Below are 19,282 nucleotides of genomic sequence, written 5' to 3' on the forward strand. Positions count from 1 at the left end.
CAATAGACACGCAAATATCTGTTAAATTATTCGTGAACTTAAGTCAACTACCTCTTTAGGAGACAGCTTCAAAGAACCAGTCATCATCTTAGAATCAGTGAGCATGCACTGTATGTACTGTGGGGTGTGACACCCCTCATCCTACCATGAGACATCACATAGTATCACAGCTAAAAGAGATGGTTCTGGAGCTGGACCACCTGGCTTTGAAACCTGGCTGTGTGGCCTCGAATTACATACGTATATCTCTGCTCCATGGCTTCCTCACTTATAAAATGATGACAATAATACTGACCTCACAGGTTGCTGTGAATATTAAACAAGTTAATGAATGTCTACTGTTTAAAAAATACCTAGAATGTAGTAAGTGCCCAAATAAGTGTTAGGTACATATCAGTAATGTACCTAACACTTATTTGGGCCATTTTAGGGCCCCTCCTTCCTTTTTTTTTTTTTTTTTTTTTTTTTTTTGCAGTACGCGGGCCTCTCACTGCTGTGGCCTCTCCCGTTGCAGAGCACAGGCTCCGGACACGCAGGCTCAGCGGCCACGGCTCACGGGCCCAGCCGCTCCGCGGCACGAACCCGTGTCCCCTGCATCAGCAGGCGGACTCTCAACCACTGCGCCACCAGGGAAGCCCCAGGGCCCCTCCTTCCTTTATACAGCTTTCTAAACATAGACTATTTCCCCAGTATTTCTTATTTTATAATTTCCCCAGACTATTTCCCCAGTATTTCTTATTTTATAATATTCAGCTCTCACCCTCTACCTGTTTTATTTCATGTTGCTTTTTATCTTTATGATCTAATGACCAATATACCAATGATTTATTTTTATCAAAGAAATGCATGTACGAGGTAATATATCAAATGACATAAAGGACCTCGTGAGACTCACCATTTCTTGATTTTCCTATTCCTGCCATTAGTTCCATTCTCCCAAGACAACCATTCTTAAAATTTTCTATTTTGGTCTCAGTTATCTCCATAACTCTTGATAACATGCTTAAATCTCTTGTTCTTGACTCATATCAGGGACTTTGCTCATACTGCCCTGGTTTCCATCCGAAGTTTAATATATATCATTGTTTTAATTCCTCTGTTCATTACCTTTGCAATTTTATGTATTCAGGTCTTCACGTGTGTTTCCGCCAACTTTTTTTAAGTAAAACTGTCTTTATTCACAGACAACATGATTGTCCATGTAAAAACTTCTATGCATACTACAAAAAAGAAGTTACCAGAATGAATACATGAGTTTAACACCTCACTAAATGTAAGGATGGCAAATAAACACATGAGAAAATGCTCAACACCATCAGCCCTTAGAGAAGTACAATTTAAAGCCACAATGAGCTACCCCTATACACCTATCTGAATATCTAAAATAAAAGACTAACCATACCAAGTGTTGATGAAGATGTGGAGCAACTGGAACTCTCATATGCCACCAGTGGGAATGCAAGATGGCACAACTCCAGAATTCCATCAACTGTTTTTTTTTTAATTTTATTTATTTTTGGCTGCATTGGGTCTTCGTTGCTGCACGCAAGCGTTCTCTAGTTGCGGCGAGGAGGGGCTACTCTTCATTGTGGTGGATGGGAAATATTTATTTATTTATTTAGGCTGTTGTGGCATGAGGACTTCTTAGCTGTGGCATGCATGTGGGATCTAGTTCCCCGACCAGGGATCGAACCCAGGCCCCCTTAATTGGGAGCCCAGAGTCTTAACCACTGGACCACCAGAGAGGTCCCCCCACCAACTTTTAACAACTATATGTTACTCCCCATTTTAGGAGGTGAGAATATTAGCACATTTAACCCTTTTCTCTGTTTCCACATTCCACCTTCTGTCAGCTATACTTTTACTCTGCTGAGGTTGCTACAATTTGCAATCTAGCCTACCAACATAACCAAGTCCACCATACTTAGTCCATAGTCGACTCTAAGGGCAGAAAACTGAGAAAAAGCACCTGTGTGATTATGATTATGCCAGTATGCTCACAGCCAGGCTAAGGAAGGAATTAAGATTTTGGTCTCTTACTGTGGATCCCATGTCATGACTACAGATCCAATGTTATTACCCCTATGCCAATGATGTTAAACTCTTTGAGTTCCCCTCACTTTTGATCAGATATTATCTACATCAGTGACTCCAGTCAAACCTCTCTGCCATGTGATACAGGTCATTGAACTATAAATATTTATATTATTAATTGAAGCTTTTATTAGCATTTGAGGAATGTCTAATTAACCTCAAGCAGCCTTAAGGATTCCACAGGTATTAAAAATGCCTCCTGAATGATCTCTAGGAGCTTCTCCTACTCCATCTAAACAGGCACTCATTGAAACACTGACCATCTTTGTATATGAGGCACAGCATTAGGGGTGATAATGACCACCACATACCATTCAATCTAAACTGAATCAGCAATGAACTTGTTTAATACATTGAGCATGATGTCCTACTTTGGACTCTAGCATATGAATTATTTGCTGCCCACCAACATTCCTTTTTTAAGAAATTTGAAATATGGTTAATTTAGATTTTATTGGTTTCAGGTGTGCAGCACAGTCATTCAATATTTTTAGAGATTATACTCCATTTAAAGTTATTACAAAATAATGGCTATACTTCCCTGAGCTGTACAGTATATCCTTGTTCCTCATCTATATAATACAGAGCAGTATGTATATCTTAATCCCATGTCTCTATCTTGCCCCTCTCTCCCTCTCCCCACTTGTAATTACTAGCTTGTTTTCTATATCTGTGAGTCTATTTCATTATATACAATTGTTTTATTTTTTAGATTCTACATATAAGAGATAACATAGTATTTGTTTTTCTCTGTCTTACTTCATTAAGCAGAATACTCTCTAGGTTTATCCACTGTGTTGCTAATGGCAGAAGTTCCTTCTTTTTATGGTTAAACGATATTCCACCATACACACACACAGACACACAGACACACAGACACACACACACACACACTTCTTTATCCATTCATCTGTTGATGGACACTTGGGTTGCTTCCATGTCTTGGCTATTGTAAATAATGCTGCTCAATGAACACTGAGGTGCATGTATCTCTTCAAAATAATATTTTGGTTTTTTCCAGAAGTACACCAAGGAGTGGAATTGCTCGATCATATGGTAGTTCAATTTTAAGTTTTTTGAGGAACCTCCATACTGTTCTCCATAGTGGCTGCACCAGTTTACATTCCCAACAACAGTGCATGAGGGTTCCCTTTTCTCCACATCCTCGCCAACAGTTGCTATTTACTTTTTTTTTTTTTGCTATTTACTTTTTGATAATAGCTATTCTGACAGATGTGAAGTGATACCTCATACAGTTTTGATTTGCATTTCCTGATGATCAGAGATGCTGAGCATCTTTTCATGTGCATGTTGGCCATCTGTATGTCTTCTTTGGAAAAATGTCTATTCAGGTCTTCTGCCCATTTTTAATCAGGTTGTTTTTTTGATATATTTTGGATATTAACCCCTTCTCATACATTTCATCTGCAAACATTTTCTCCCATTCAGTAGATTGTCTTTTCGTGTGGTGGTGGTGTCCTTTGCTGTGCAAAACCTTTTAAGTTTAATTAGGTCCCATTTGTTTATTTTGGCTTTTATTTCTTTTGCCTTATGAGACCGATCCAAAAAAAATATTGCTATAATTTATGTCCAAAGAGTGTTCTGCCTACTTTCTTTTCTAGGATTTTTATGTTTTCAGGTCTTACATTTAGGTAATCCGTTTATTTTTGTATACGGTGTGAGGAAATGTTCTAATCTCATTCTTTCACATGTAGCTGTCCAGTTTTCCCAGTACCACTTACTGAACTCTTTTCTCCCTTGTATATTCTTACATCTTTTGTCATAGATTACTCGACCGGCATTCTTTTTCTTTAACAAGTAAACATGAGTTTTGCTTTCTTCAACAAACCTCCACATCCAAGATCCATCCCTTTTTAAAGATCAGAGTATGTTGCTCTTCTCATCCATGCTGAGGGTGTGTTTAAATTCTGGAACTCTGATCAGACAGACTTTAGCGAAGACTCCCACTTTCACCTTTCGCCTCTGGGGATTGGGGAGGAGACTTCTCTTATGGGAAACCCATCACAGTAGATGCTACCACCTTTGCTTCAAATTTCCTTACCCATGGGCTATAAAGGTGGCTGTCTGGAGCCTGACCTCCTTTCATAATTCTTATGAAATAAATTCTCTAATGTAATGTACATGATGCTTTTTTTCTAAGAACCTCAAAGGCCATCATTCCATTTGGCCTCACAACATACCTTTGAACTAGGCCAGGAGCCAGTGTACAGATTCTCATTCCACAGATGAGAACAAAAAGGTACAAGAGAGGTCAAGCCACTTGACCATAGGTCACCAAAGTATCAGGAGAGGGGCAGGATAAGCCAGAATCCCTGCTTCTAGGGAAAGATCTCTCACTGCACCCAGATTCAGCCTGTGCAAATGTATGTGAAGTGTTATTTAAAAACACAGGAAGTACAACCCAGTGAAACCTGGAGATAAACTCTGCTTGCAATAAGCAATGGTAGTTGTAGGGGAGCTGCCAAAAGATATATTCTCTTCCTCTGAAAGTTTCAAATAGTGAGAATGATAAATGACAAGGCCTCTGTCATTGGTTTTATGGACTTTTTTACTAGTTAAGTTTCTTGTTTGTTTGTTTAGTGAGAAACAGAAACTTCTAGCCACAAACTTATTGTAAGCAGGCACCTCCAATTTAGTTCAAGGGACCTCAACTGCTCTAAATCCTTAGAGAACTTGGAGTTGTTCACCTTTTTCCTTATTTCTCTACAGAAGAATGAAAATAAACAAAAAGGTGTAGGAGCAGCTAGTGTGAAGGAGACACTGGAGCTGTCAGGCTGGGTGGGAAACATGAAGTGAGAGAAGATATGGTCCCTGCTGTCAGGACTCGAGCCTGCGTGGAGAGCTAAGTGGAGAACAAACGAAACGTCAGCCTTGAGGGAAAGTTCCAAGAGAGTGGTAAGAGCGAGAATGCCAGAGGGAGTGTGTGCCCGAGAAATCACTCTGGGGCACGTGTGGGGATCAGAGAAGTGGGATCCACGTGGTGTCATGAAACCCTGCTGCCACTCCCCTCAACGGAGAAGAAAACGGAAGAAGATTCAGTAAGAGAAAAATGTAATGAGCCAAGGTGTAAAGAAATGAAATCGCAAAGGAAGATCAGGGAATGACGGTGGTTCTCAGACATGTTCTCTTCTTGGTCTACAAACCCTTCCAGAAGCCTCGGCTAATCCCATGGCTTTAATCACTGGCAAGAGATCATAACGCTGTCTCCATCCCAGGCCTCTCTCCTCGCCTCCACGCTCGTATACCTTGAAGTCCTGCAGGCATCTCGGTCTCATCCACGCCGATGGCTTGAATCGCTGCCCAAAGACCCATGACCATAACACAGCCAGTGTGTCCATCGTGGGCCTCTCTCCTTACAGCCACACTCCACCCAGATACCCCACAAGGATCTGAAATGCGTGTGCAAAACTGAACTCATCATTACAGCCCTCCCACCTCTGCCACCACATACATGCTGCCTCTTCTCCATACTCTCTCTGTTGATCATCATTCTCCAATCTCTCCAGCCAGTCAAGCCAAAGCCAGAGAATTATCATCATCTACCTCTCCCATTCCCTCAAAATCCACATGCAAGTGGTAACAAGTCTTATCGATTCTTCCTCCTAAATCTCTAATTTGCTCACTCTTCCCCATTCCCTCCATAACTGAATTCAGGTTCTCATCATCTCTCTTGTAATGACATCATCTCCTCTAACTAGTCTCCCTGTCTCCAGTCTCATTCCCACCTCATTCACCTCCCAAACTGGAGGCCATGCTGCTGATCTAACCTAAGGCATGAGCTCATCACTCGTCTGTGAAAATCTTCTAGTTGTTGCCTCCCTGCCAATAGAAGAAAAGTTCAAACTCCTTAGCCCATCTGACAAGCTGCCCGTGGTCTGGAGCCAGCATACCACTCCAGCCCTATTTCCTCCCACCCACACCTACCCTACTTATTATCAGATATAGCTCCAAACATACCACGAACCTTTATGACTTCATTTCTTCCTATGTGTTGGGCTTGGTACAGAGTAAGAGTTTAAGAAATGGTAGTTGCTGTCACTACTACAAGGATGACAATGACACCAACGACAATGACGACGTTAGAGAACTAGGGCCAAACTGTGGATGCTCTTATGGACCAAACCAAGGTACTTAGATTTGGGGCATAACAAAGCATCTAAGGATTTGGGGGCATGGAGGTGATGAAGTGATAATCTCTGGTAGCAAGTATTATAACTGACTAAAGGGGGAGAGAGAGGGAGGTACAGGGGCCGTTTGGGAAGCTGCTACAATAGTCCAGGTAAGAAGCATTTAATATAGGAAATACACGTGAAAATGGAAGAGAACTTTTCAAAAACTTCTTCTGGACTTGGTATCTGCACAGAAACAAAGATGAGCAAGATAAAAAGATTGCTGAAATTTCAAAAGTAGGTTAAAAAAAAAAAGAGGGTATCTTTGATGAAAATCTAGAATTTGGGGAAGGAGATTCAGGTTTTTGAAAGGCACAAGCTCAGATTTCATAATATAGGGACTTTTGACAGAGGCAAGAGTTGGGCTCACAAGAGCAGATAAGCAGCTAAGAGAGAGTGAGGCATGAATTATTAAATGGTTCTAAATGTAACAGACCAAAATGCAAGAGATAGAAAAAAGACTAAAATTTGGCCACAAACAAGGCCACTCATTGGGAAAGGAGCTTGAAGCAGCGGGAAGGCTAGAAGCTTGACTGTTAACATTTTACAAAGGAAGAGGGACCTAGGAAGTTGAAGAAAAGACAGTTGTGGCTTAAGAAAATCATTCATTCAATAAACTTTAATTGAGAGCCATCTGCGCTGGACACTTTTCTAGGTGTTGGGCATACAAGAGCCAACAGAACACAGTCCCTCCCCTTGTGGAAGTTCACTTTCCAGTACAAGAGGCAGACAATGAAGAAAACAATAAAAATGGATTGTCAGGGAGTGCTGGCGACTGTCTCTAAAGCTGCTAGGGCTTGTGGAGGATACTTTAGGCTCTAAAATGCTGCCAGGAGTCTTCTGACATATGTGGAAAGTGACTGTTCCTTACAGATAGTTTGCACAAAATGAAATGATGCATCATGTTTACATTATAAATTGCCACGTAGGAGAGGAATTTTCTGAGAAACTGCAAAACTAAATAGTGAAGCCCAACTCCATACAAATCTTAAAAGCTGCATTTCCATTCGATCTTTTATAAACAAATATAAGCAAAGGCATGTTTCTCTCTTAATCCTTAGCATGGGAGACTGATTTCTCATTTTCCATAAATCTTCACCACTCTGCCCAAACTACATGGGAAAACCACTAAAGGGCATCATTTCAATAGAGCTTGCCAAAGCAATGACGCTACTGTTTGTTTCCATATGATGAATTCATAAGTCTAAGAACACTCTGGCTCACATCACTTCTTAAAAGCAGTTAAAATTTTCATATGCACCTTATTTGCTTTATTGTAGGTATTAAAGTTAGTTTTCCAATAGAAGATAGACATCAGAAGTCCTATACAATAGAAGTTTCTATGCAATTTCTCCAGTGGGACATGAAATAACCTTTGGTAATTTATATCCTCCAAGGGCATAAAATATTAAAAGTGAAACTCTCACCAAAACACCCATAAATTACCACTCTGTTTAAATTAAATGATAAAAGTCTATGAAAGTGTGCTTTAGATCATGATATAGTAAATACAAATATTTTATACAAATAAAAAAGAAACCATGAATATCTCAGCCTAAAAAGGTAGCACTTCATTTACCTGAACAGCCCAAAAACAAGACATAAGAAAAACATGCTCTTTATTGGCCAATGACCTAAGTGAATGAGAAAGAACTAAAGCTTGCTTCCTTGAGACCCTCCCTCGAAAACCGCTTTTTCTTTCTTAAAATAAATTTCAAGTCAATGCATAAGATGAGTCTATTTCGGAAACACAATTCAGACAATATGGGTGTTATCTGGCTCCCAAGATCACAACAGATTCTCCGTAGCAAATGAGTGAGTGAAGGGTTATCACTGCTGAAAGCCACAGAAATAGCATCAAAAAACAACAAAAAAAATCAAGGCAGGTAAGATTTTCAAAAACAGCAAAGCGGGGCCATTTGGTACAGGTGCAAAGAGCCTTGTATCCGTGAATGAGTCTGAAAGCTATCACTTTATTACAACATTAGAGACACACTCTGTGCTGTATAATCTTTTAAAGAATCAGGGAAGGTTGTAGCAACTTTGGGGAAATTTTCTATACAAAAATTGGCTATAATAAATTTTGATTCTTAAATAAGCAAACCCTCAGCAATCAGGAAATTTATTCTAGAAGTAAAACAGCCTGCCCCAAAGTTCTGAGTACCTAAGAATTCCCTGTTTTAAGCTTCTTTCATTTTGTGCTTAAACAGCCAGTTAAAATTGGCAGGCTTGATGTCTCAAAGAAATTCAGGCAGAAACAAACCACACTGTCAAACTGTTCTTGACGTATTTTTTAAGTAAGGTCTTTCTTTCTTAAAGTACTATTTAGATTCTTGCTAAAATAAATTATTAGGAACTTTAGGGTGAACAGTAGATGAAAAAATGTAGCCCTGCCCCAGTTTAAAGGTCATAGTTCATCATTGTAGATTATTTATCCTATGCAATTGACAAGGTGGCTTTATGAGTTACTTTCCCCCAACGCCAAGTTCTATCAGATGCCTACTTTCCGAATTTCACAATGCTTTTTGACAGAAATTAGAGACGCAAGGGGGAGGACTTATGGGGATATATGTATATTTATAGCTGATTCACTTTGTTATAAAGCAAAAACTAACACACCATTGTAAAGCAATTATACTCCAATAAAGATGTTATAAAAAAAAAAAAAAAAAACTTGCAGAGGGAGCCTTATGGAGTTGTTAACTCACAACCCTCCCTGAACACACAGGGATGGACAGAGCACCGGATGAGAAGTCACACTCAGTTCCTCAATGAATGCACACCTCTGGCCTGAGCTTCTGTACAGGCAGCACTGGAAGGCACAATAGGATAGATCTGTTTTCCAAATTGCACGTCTCAGCCCATCAGTGGGGAGTAAAATCAATTTGGTGAATCATGATCAGTGTTTGGTAGAGTTTGGAGGTGGGATGGAACTTATCAGAAAATACTAGAGCACATTTCACGCAGTATAGCTAAGTATCGCTCCATGAAAGCTTTATTTTTAATATATTTATTATTTATATCTTTATGTCTGTACTGGGTCTCAACATAGAATGTGCTCCCTAAAGGGCAGAGTTGGCCATAAAGGGTTGTGTAATGGACTGAATGTGTTTCAAAATCATATTTTGAAATCCTAACCCCCAGTGTGATGGTATTAGAAGATGGGGCCTTTGGGAGGTAACAGAGCTATGAAGGTGGGGTCCTTACGAATGGGATTAGTGTCCTTATAAAAGGGACCCCAGAGAGCTCTCTTGCCCTCTTTCCACTGTACGACAACACAAAGAGAAGTCAGCAGTCTGCAACCTGGAAGAGCGTTCTCACCAGAACCTGACCATGCTGCCACCCTGATCTCAGATTTCCAGCCTCCAGAACTGTGAGAAATAAATTTCTGTTGTTTGCAAGCCACCCAGTCTATGTTACTTTGTTTCAGCAGCCGGAACTGACTAAGACAGCTTGGTACCTCTCAATTACTTACAGTCAAGGGACACCAAGTAGCTGAAAAAGCCACGTGCAAAGATTAAATGCGAGCTTAGCTTAGGCTAATTTCTTTTAACTAGTTTCTGTAGGATCCTACAATCCTGCCTCGGATTCATCCTAAAAACACCTAGAACATCAAAGATAATGCTTTTGGCCTCCAACTAACTCCTTACTCAACAACTGCTTTTCTCTTATCTAAATAGCAGTCTCTGGTTCCTGTTAGAATAAGAGTGCACCTCGGGATTCCAGACCACTCTAAGATCTTGGTATTCGGTGTGGCTTGGGCGGTCCCTAGGATCACACTGAAGTCTTCATCCTGTGGCTTTAAGAGCAGCCGACTACAGTTATGACCGTGGCCTGACCACATTCCAGGGAGCAAAAGCATCAGAGTAGGATGCTGTTTAGAAGAGCAAGTCCTCAGACCTGTGCACGAGTTCAGGGACCAAAATGTGTCTGCTTCCTGGAGGGCCTGGCTGGATGTGAGAGGTAAGGATCCAGCCAGCCAAGTCTAGGGTCCTCTCCAGCCATTTCAATTGCTCTGGCTGCAGTATGGACGATGGATTAGAGGATTAGAGGAGAGCCAGGGTGGACTCAGGAGCCCAGGGAGGCAAAGGCGATGGCTAGAATCCAGCAGAGAGATGAGAAGCTGGACTAGGACAGAATCAGCAGAAACAATGAGAAGCAGACGGATGGGGGAGCTATTAAGCAAGCAAAATCTATAGAAATGGGTGATGGGTTAGATGTGGTGGATGACAAGGACAGGGCAAGGATGGCTCCCAAGTTTCTGCCTTGTGCGAGGTAGTGGCTAGTTGTGCCCATCACAGAGCTAAGCATCCGTGCAAGAGGATGAGGTATGAAGAGAAAAAAATCAGCATTCTAGTCTTGGACATGAAAAACTTGAGGTGCCTTTGAGATATCCAGGTGCAATGTCAATTATGTAATCTAGAGCTCACAGAGAGGCCTAGGTTGGAGATACAAATTTTGGATTCACTTGTGTCCTCCTTTTTTAAACTCTTGTACCAGAACTACATTTCGAGGCACAACTGCATGAAGCAGAGAAAAGAATGTGGGCTTTAAAATCAGAAAAGCCAGAGACGGAACCTTGCCTTAGTGGCTCTGGGCCCATGAGCGTGTACCTGCCTGATTAGGTTTCCATTTCCTCCTCTATCAGCAAGGATGCTGCAGCCCGCTGTCAGGAGCATGGTGGAGATGAAAGAAACAGCACTTGAGAAGTGCCTGGAACACAGCAAGTTCTCAGCACAGTGGAGCCAGAGCCATGTTTGTACTTTTTTGTATACCCCATGGCACCTGGTACTGTCCTGGCCAAGGGGTCCATCAGTATCTAGTATGTTGAACTGACCTGAAATATTCAGAATTGTCAGTAAGCCACGGTTTCCTAGACAACCACTAGCTCCCGAAATCATTCCTCCACCTGGGGTCCTACTGAAGCAACACCCAAACATAAGCTATGCATGGAGCGTGTCTTACCCCTCTTCAGCCACATCTCCCAGCCTTGGGAGTAACCATCACTTGGCAGGGCCAATGACTAACCAGAGCGGTTTTGTACTGTCTGAAGTCCTAGATACCCAATCCAGTCATATGAAATTGTTTTCTTGTGATCCACAAGGATGTGAGAAAAGCAAAGACTGGCTTTACTTCTCCTCTGGTATTTCTAGTGGAGCAGGCAGATGGTACCCTCTCCACAGGTCCTGAAATTCACTTGGGAATACCAAGCACTTCAGGAGGCGTAGATTTTGAGCAATGGATTTAACATTTCCTGCCAATGTTGAGTGTACATCAGAATCACCTGTTGCCAGATTGCTAAACCCCATCCCCAGAGTTTCTGATTCAGCTGGCCTGGGGAACAGTACGAGAATTTGCATTTCTAACAAGTTTCTAACAAGTTCTCTAACAAGTTCAAGATGATGATGGTCAAGGGGCCACACCTGAGAACCACTGTCCTGGCTTCTTCCCTGAGACCGGGCTATTGATGTTTCTAACATTTAAAGAAAAACCAGCTGAGCTTGGGAAGTTTTTACCTGGAGTGTCACAGGATGTTGTCTTGTATACTATCACTAAGGTGTCTTAATTAGAAATTACATATGTCTGGGATTTAGGTACTTTCAGACCTTATTTTAATAGGTTTGGAACATATTGTCTTACGCTTCGTAAGTTCTACTTATCTGTTCTCTGCTATTCATTTTTCAGTAAATAAAATGTGAGAACTCTTTAAATAGAGATACTACTTCATATGCATGCCAGAACCTATTCACCTAAACAAGCACTGTTTCCTTCTTCTGGAGGACCTAGTTGTCCTTCTCATGGACCTGCCATAGCCAGCCTTTAAGAACTGTCTTCACAGCCCAACCTGCTTGGCTTGAGTGACCTCAATGGTGGCTCAATTCATCTTGACAGGATGGATGGGACCTAGTCATTCATTCATTTACATGTTTACTGGGCACCTACTATACCTCAAGCACTTTCTTGAAAAAGTGTTAACGAACCATGACCTCTGCCCTCAAGGAGCGTATAAATTGAGTGTGAATTTGAGTAGAGGTGATAAAAAATAAACAAGTAAAATACATAAATGTGTAAGTGTCCACTGTGATAGGTGAAGAAAACATATGAAGAAGGTCCCCTTTAGGTTAGATGATCAGAGAAAGCCCCTAAGGGAGGTGATGTTTAAACTGATTAACTTAGAGAAGCTTAAAGTCCACTCTTGTCTGTGTACCCTGAGCTAAATTCACTCTTAAGCCACCCTGGGAGCTTTAAAAATATGTTTATCTGATACTTATAAAAAGTAAAAAGAATAATACATTTCATACTTAGATTATTATTTCTGTTAAGGAAGAGAAAAAACATCATTCCTAGGCATATTGGTTACAAAAAGTTAGAGGTCCAGTGAATAAATACCATTTAGGATGTAAAAGGAAGGACCACTATAAACTATTGAAACTAGTGTTTATCAGGCTGCCTGACATTTCTAAAATGGTCTGGAAAATAATAACATCAGAATAATTATAAAACACTCCAAGGTTTTGAAGAGTGATATCATGTAAATTCATAAATTGTTCAGTACACATTCATTAAATCCCCACCATTTCCCATGCAAAGTGCTAAGTTCCAAGAATACAAAGATAAAACATGATGCCTAACCTTTCCCACTGACAAATATTAGCTAAACACCTATCATGCACTTACCGCTTCCTCAAGCTGGTCATAGTTTTGCTTCTTTTTATTGCTACTGTTTTGTTTCCTTACTTTATCAACAAACGTCATGACCAAATGATCAAGAGATGATTATGATGGGCAAAATCCTGGATAAACCCTGGATAAACAATAAGGTCCTACTGTACAGCACAGGGAACTATACTGACTATCCTCTAATAAACCATACTGGAAAAGAATTTTTAAAAGAATATATATGTATAACTGCTGCATAGCAGAAATTAACACAACATTGTAAATCCACTATACTTAAGCAAAAACAAGAAAACCCACTACCCAATAAGTAGAATCGATTGCATTTCTTGTGCCAGTCTATGAAGCAAAGAAGCACATTTTTATGGCTAACTATAACTTCCTCCTAAACCCCTTGCTCAGCATTACTGGATGGCAAAGTCTTAGATATCACCTTTCTCCTACAAAACAGAGGAATAGTCTACAGTCCTGTGTCTTTAGTCCTGGGATTTTAGTTCCAACACCAGGTAATTATACTTTCTAGGCCTCCAGTGCTTGCAAGCCCAACCCTTGCCTGAAGAGCCTCTACTGAAAGACACACAAGCCCATTTTTAGTGGGAGCAATACTGCACACACAATGCTGTATATAGTTCAGTACAATACTCAATTTTATAACTGACTTTCTACAACTCTTAGAGAAACAGGTCTCAAGAACTTGCTCACCCATTATGTCAACTCCCACAGACATACTGCACACCTATTTTTAATTCATCCCATAAACAACACAGAAGACTTTGTACAAGAAGAATACACACTTCATGGAGCTGTCCTTTTAAACAGGGGTTTAACTTAAAATGATAATAACAAGGACTGCCAGTTGACTAGACATGTAACAACATCTCAATTACTATGTTTCAAATCTTCCCAAGAGTAACCTAATTTGGGTAGGATTCCTGTGTTTTCCTATATCATCTCCTTATACACCTCTGCTGAAGTTCGTATGCAATTGAGAATGGAATACACAAAATCAAGCCTGGTTTCCCTGCCCTCATCTTTTATACTGAAAGGGAACCTGACTGAATAAAATGCTTCATCAATGGCAGCCAATCTTGACTACACAGTCTCTTAATGTCATGAAGAGATTAAGTTTACCATTTATTTTAAAAAAGAAAAATACTAAATAAAACAAAAGGGTAGGTTTCCTCCCTCCCCGATTTCCCTGGCATTTAGAAGAACTGCCATAGATAAGTTCACAAATGAACAGCTGAGCTGCATAATGTACAGTTCTAACTGCGCAGCTTCTAAAAAAAAATAAAAGGACTCCTTCCAACCCCAGTTAATGTACTTGATATAAAGAGAACATGTTTCTGCAACAAATACATTTCAGGCTTGACGCTTTACAGAGTAACTAATGAAGGCTCCAGCCACAGGAAAAAAATGATTTTTCCAGGATATTAAATCTTTTGACTCACCATTTAAAAGAAGTACAAGTAAAATGAAAATGGAAATTAAATGTATACATATTTATGACTTTACCAATGTATGACAAGGCCACCTTTGGCTTCTGGCTTTAATAACCAGGAAGAGAAGCCTGGAAAACCACCATACATTTGTACTTCTTTTCAAATAGTTCTCTCTGCCCAAGCACCGGTTGGCGCAAAGTATTAATTCTGAGTTCAGGGACATATATAAGCCAAGAGAATCACGGTGAATGGACGAAAATGGACATTGTCTCCTTAATTATCTGCTTGGACAAGAAGGTATAAAAATATAAATACTAAACAATGTTAAAATGTGACAACTCGGGCTTCCCTGGTGGTGCAGCGGTTGAGAGTCCGCCTGCCGATGCAGGGGACGCGGGTTCGTGCCCCGGTCCGAGAAGATCCCACATGCCATGGAGCAGCTGGGCCCGTGAGCCATAGCCGCTGAGCCTGCGCGTCCGGAGCCTGTGCTCCGCAACGGGAGAGGCCGCAACAGCGAGAGGCCCGCGTACCGCAAAAAAAAAAAAAGTGACAACTCATTAATTACTAGTAAACAGAAAATTTCTGTTAACCTCTATGATTTCTAGAAGTCAAAAATGCACTTTCACCATAGAACCCCTAGCAAAACCTTGAGTAAGAACCTTCTTAAGAATTCCACATTAGCCCTAGTCGCTAAACATCTGTTCGACCATGAACAAGTCAATTCACCTCTCCAAGCCTCAGCTGTCTTACCCATAAAAGGTGCGAGTTTCTGAACTAGCTAATATTTTAATTCTCTATCAGAAAGAAATCTACCTCAATCCCCAATGGCTGAATCTGTTAATAATATTTAAGACCCATTCTAATTATTTGTCATCATACTCCTAAAGGTAAAAACACTACTTTTGTGCGTATAGGACGAAGGGGTGGAAAGAGAAGAGGATTCTTAAAGGGAACAGAAACTAGGTTGGTTTTGTTAATTAGGTTCCCCCTCTGAAACCACGAGCCAGTATTAGCACCTGCTGAAATTTACCCAAATATAAGAGTGGTTGGTTTCTTCATCTCAAGATATACTCTTTCAGAAAATGGCACAAGTCAATTTCTAGGAATATATATTTCAGCCAGTTACACATTACTAACAACTAAAGGGGCAGGGGGAGGCAAGCAAAAGAGCATGACATAGATGATGTGAGTCTACTGTCGACCCGGAGAAATAAAAACTCTTCTTTATATGATGTATTCAGGTAGGAGAGACACAATGGGCACCTGCACCTGCCAGCTTCAGGAGGCATACCTCGTGTAGGTAAATTACCTTACGGGTCAGCAGATGCTGGGAATTTGCACGATAAGATGCTTTCTATGTTTTACAGCATGTGTTTTCCTTATGAGTGATTTCATTCCCTCCTTCACTCAGCAACTCTTCATTAAATACTTACTATATGCAAACCCCAAAGCCAAAAAAATAAATAAATAAATAAACAAAGGTATGAGTCTACTGTCTGGAATATTCAGGTGAATCTTGACATTTATTTTAGAGTAGTTCAGCCCCTGAGAATATTTCCAAATCAAAAAATAATACTAAACAATACAGATGCTAAGCTAAAGTGCACTTGGAATTTTCTTTCCCTTCATTAAGTGGTATGCGATGACGAGGAACGGGGAGTAAATTAGAATACAGGTGGAATAGGTTATTAGCTAAATCCCTTAGTTAATACAGGGTGAAAATTTCTCTTTCCCCTAGAGAAAAACGATACCACTGGATGACAAATATATTGATAAGCATTACAGAATGCTAAAACTAGAAGGAGAAAAATAATACAAACCTCTTGTTTTATATGTGGGAGACCTGAGGCTCAAAGGTGGTAGAATTTGGTCCAGGTTATACAGCCAAATATAGTGCCAGAACTAGAACCCAGGTCACCAGCAGGCATGCTTAACAGTCTCTGGTGTATTGCATGTACTGTATCCCATGATGTGTCCTCATTGCTATCACAAGCGGAACAACAGCATAATCCACAAAGCAAAGGACGAGACATCAGAAGCTCTGAGTTCTAGTCCCGTAAGCTACTAGATTAGACATGATACTATAGAAAACTCTAATCACTTGTCTAAACCTCAGTTTCCTCATCTGTTGAAATGTGAACAGTAATTCACAGTAAGACAGTACAGACCACAATAAATGCAAAAGTCTGGCCATTGTAAAAACCTTATACAAGTACAGAACTAACACTGCGTGATGATAGTGGTGGTGGTGGTGGTGATTTCACCACCTGAAATGGTGGTGAAACCAGGCTTCAACTCTAATTCCAGCCACTTGTTACCTTGATAAGTCATTGAACTTGTGCGCCTCACATTCCTCCTGTGAATATGTGGTTAATAATCTTTGCCCTGCCTCCCTCAGAAATGGACAGAATTAAATGCTTTTCAGAGTACTAAAAAACAATTACAAATAGCAAGGCATTGATGCAAACGTAAGGTATTATTACCAAATCCCTCTAGTCTTAATTTGGACAAAAATGTAACATGGTTTTATTATTCATTTTTTAACAGTTTTCCTCCTCAACTAAGACATCATTGTGCATTCAGTCTCAGACTTACCAGCTTTCTCATCAGTCTTCCTAAGTCTCCAAAGAACGCACCATTTCCCTCAGCTCAGAGATGTTTACTGCTTACTCAACTTCCCACTGGCATGGACTTGACTAAGAAAGGTTTTTTTTCTAGGGCCTCCTTTCGACTGGAAACGCTCTGACAAAAGCTTCCATGAACACTATTCTACTTCATCACGTTAGAGGGGTAATGAATCCAACCCTTTGGCTTTTCTCCACTCCTAACCACTGCAGAACACTTCAGCCTTTACATAGAATGAGACAGAAGTCTGGGTGGACGCTTTTCACGGGAGGGGCAACAAGGGTTACCCAAACCCACGCTCAGTAGTATTGATGAGGAGACTGCTGCAGGAGACTAACACATTCTGAGGCCCAACCGGTCCCTCAAGAGTCATTCACCTTAGGACCTAGGGCCTCTGGCAGGCTGAGAATGTCATAGAAAAATAGTAAGGGCGGGGGCCGGTATTTTGGGTCTGCAATACGCTGCCTTTAACAAGGCATCAGAGTAACTAGCATTTCCTTGCTGAGAACCCTGATTTCAGTTGATCAGAAGAAAGAATTCATCAGCCTATCCAAACAACTTCTCTGGAACAGGTTTCTATCCAACCACGCTGGGCACCAGAGACAAGTGAGCCGGGGGTGGGGGGTTGGTAAGAACTGACAACAGGCTCATCTGCATAGATGAACGATAAGCAGACATTTGTTGTCTGCTGTTTTGGTGACTCCTGGCACTGGTGTGGCAAATCAAACCCCGGCATTCTCCCTCTCCGGTGCCCCACACTCCCACCCCCCCCTCCCCAGCTGCTGAAGCTTCACGTTGACGGGGCTAGGGGAGAGAAGCAGGGGAAATGCAGAAGTCGGTTGCTGCATTTAGGCTGAAACCATACCGCACCTGTTCAACCCGGCTCCGGCGCCAAAAATGACCAAACACTGACTCGCAAGCCCCTCTTGAGATCCCAGGGGCGCCTAACAAGTTCTCCGCTGTTTAATACCGGGGAAGGGTGGTGGGAGATCTCTCTTTCTGCAGCCAAACTCAGCTGGCTCCCATTAAAAGGGAGGGGGCTCCTGCTTAAGTGAACCCAGAGTGACCCCCGAGTGTCACTGCGGCTCCGGGGATCCGGGTGGTAAGCGGGTGGGTGCCCGCGGGGAGCGCGCAGCCGTGGCCCGGGGGAATGAAGGTCCCGCTTCGGTAGCCACGCGCAACCCCTACACCCTACCTCCAGCACAAGGCGGACAAAGTGAAAGCGTCGAGAGACCTCCAGGATTCATCCGAGACTCAGAGCCCCCAAGCTCGAGCCCAGAAAGAGGGTCGCGGGAGGAGGGGCCGGGGACGCGCAGGAAACTTACCTCACCCGGACAGCATTCGGGCGCCTCCGGTGTCGAGACCAGTTGCGCCACAGTCTGCAAGTTATCGGGACGTTGTCGCTTCCCCCGGGCGAAAGGAGAGCAGTGCAGGCGAGGGGCGGGAGGGGCGGAGGGTTGGCGGGGCGGGGCGGGGCCCGGGCCGGGGCGCAGCTCGAGGAGCGGGCAGGTGCCGGGGCCCGTGCCGCGGGGCCAAACTCGCCCCCGACGCGCCTCGGCGGGGGCGCGCGGCTGCGAGTGTGCAATGCGCGCGCGCCGCGGCGGGTGTGTGTCCCCGCTTTCCCCTTCCTTCCCCGCCGGTCCTCCGGCCAGACTGAGCCGCGAGCGGCCGCCAAAGCCCCAGCCGCTCCGAGCGGCTCCGCAGCCGGGCGCGCTCTGGCCGCGGCGCGTTCGGGGTCGGGGGCTGGGGGCCGGGGGCCGAGGAGCAGGACGCCCCCGGGCTCGGGCGCGAGTCCCGGTGCAGAGAGCGAGGCGCGGAGACCGAGCGGGCTGCGCGGCGGCGGCCGCGGCTCCGGGAGGCTACAAGCCCCGCCCGCCGGCCGCCCAGGCTCTTCCCCTTTTCTCTCCACCCCCTCGCTCCATCCCCGCACGCCCTGCAGGGAAAGCAGACGGGTTTGCAGCAGAGGTGGCGGGAGCCTCCGCTGCAGTCGAACTGGGCGTCCGAGTCGATGCTCGGGGACAAGGCGCTCCGTCCCGCCGCCGCGTGCCTATGACGGAGAGCGGGGCTGGGGCGGACCCCTCGATCTGGCCGGTTCCTCTAGGGCTCCAGGGCTAGCCAAGGGCTTTCCGGCGGTGCTAAAAGTCTTGTAGCCCCGGAAAACAGGGCTGTTAGGATAGGGCTCCCCGCTTCCTCAGCAACACCTGGTCGCCTGTCCTCTGGAACTCTGCTTGTGCCGAACCCGCACTTAAGCAC

At 42.9% G+C, this 19,282-nt stretch overlaps 1 protein-coding gene across 5 annotated transcripts in view; it reads right to left on the bottom strand.

Moving 5' to 3' along the window:
• Positions 1 to 18,797, bottom strand: part of PIP5K1B (phosphatidylinositol-4-phosphate 5-kinase type 1 beta) — a 321,872-nt gene extending 303,075 nt beyond the window's left edge. For 2 of the 5 annotated variants that reach the window (XM_027105737.1, XM_027105735.1), the window contains exon 1: positions 18,355 to 18,797. The gene's annotated coding sequence lies outside the window, so the exon portion shown is untranslated. The remainder of the gene's footprint in view (positions 1 to 18,354) is intronic. The other 3 variants (XM_027105733.1, XM_027105736.1, XM_027105734.1) reach the window with 3 other exon arrangements.
• Between the last annotated feature and the right edge of the window lie 485 nt (positions 18,798 to 19,282).

Source organism: Aethalodelphis obliquidens, unplaced genomic scaffold (assembly GCF_003676395.1).
Source record: "Aethalodelphis obliquidens isolate GAN/ISIS:26980383/991018 unplaced genomic scaffold, ASM367639v1 scaffold7, whole genome shotgun sequence".
Classification (NCBI taxonomy): domain Eukaryota; kingdom Metazoa; phylum Chordata; class Mammalia; order Artiodactyla; family Delphinidae; genus Aethalodelphis; species Aethalodelphis obliquidens.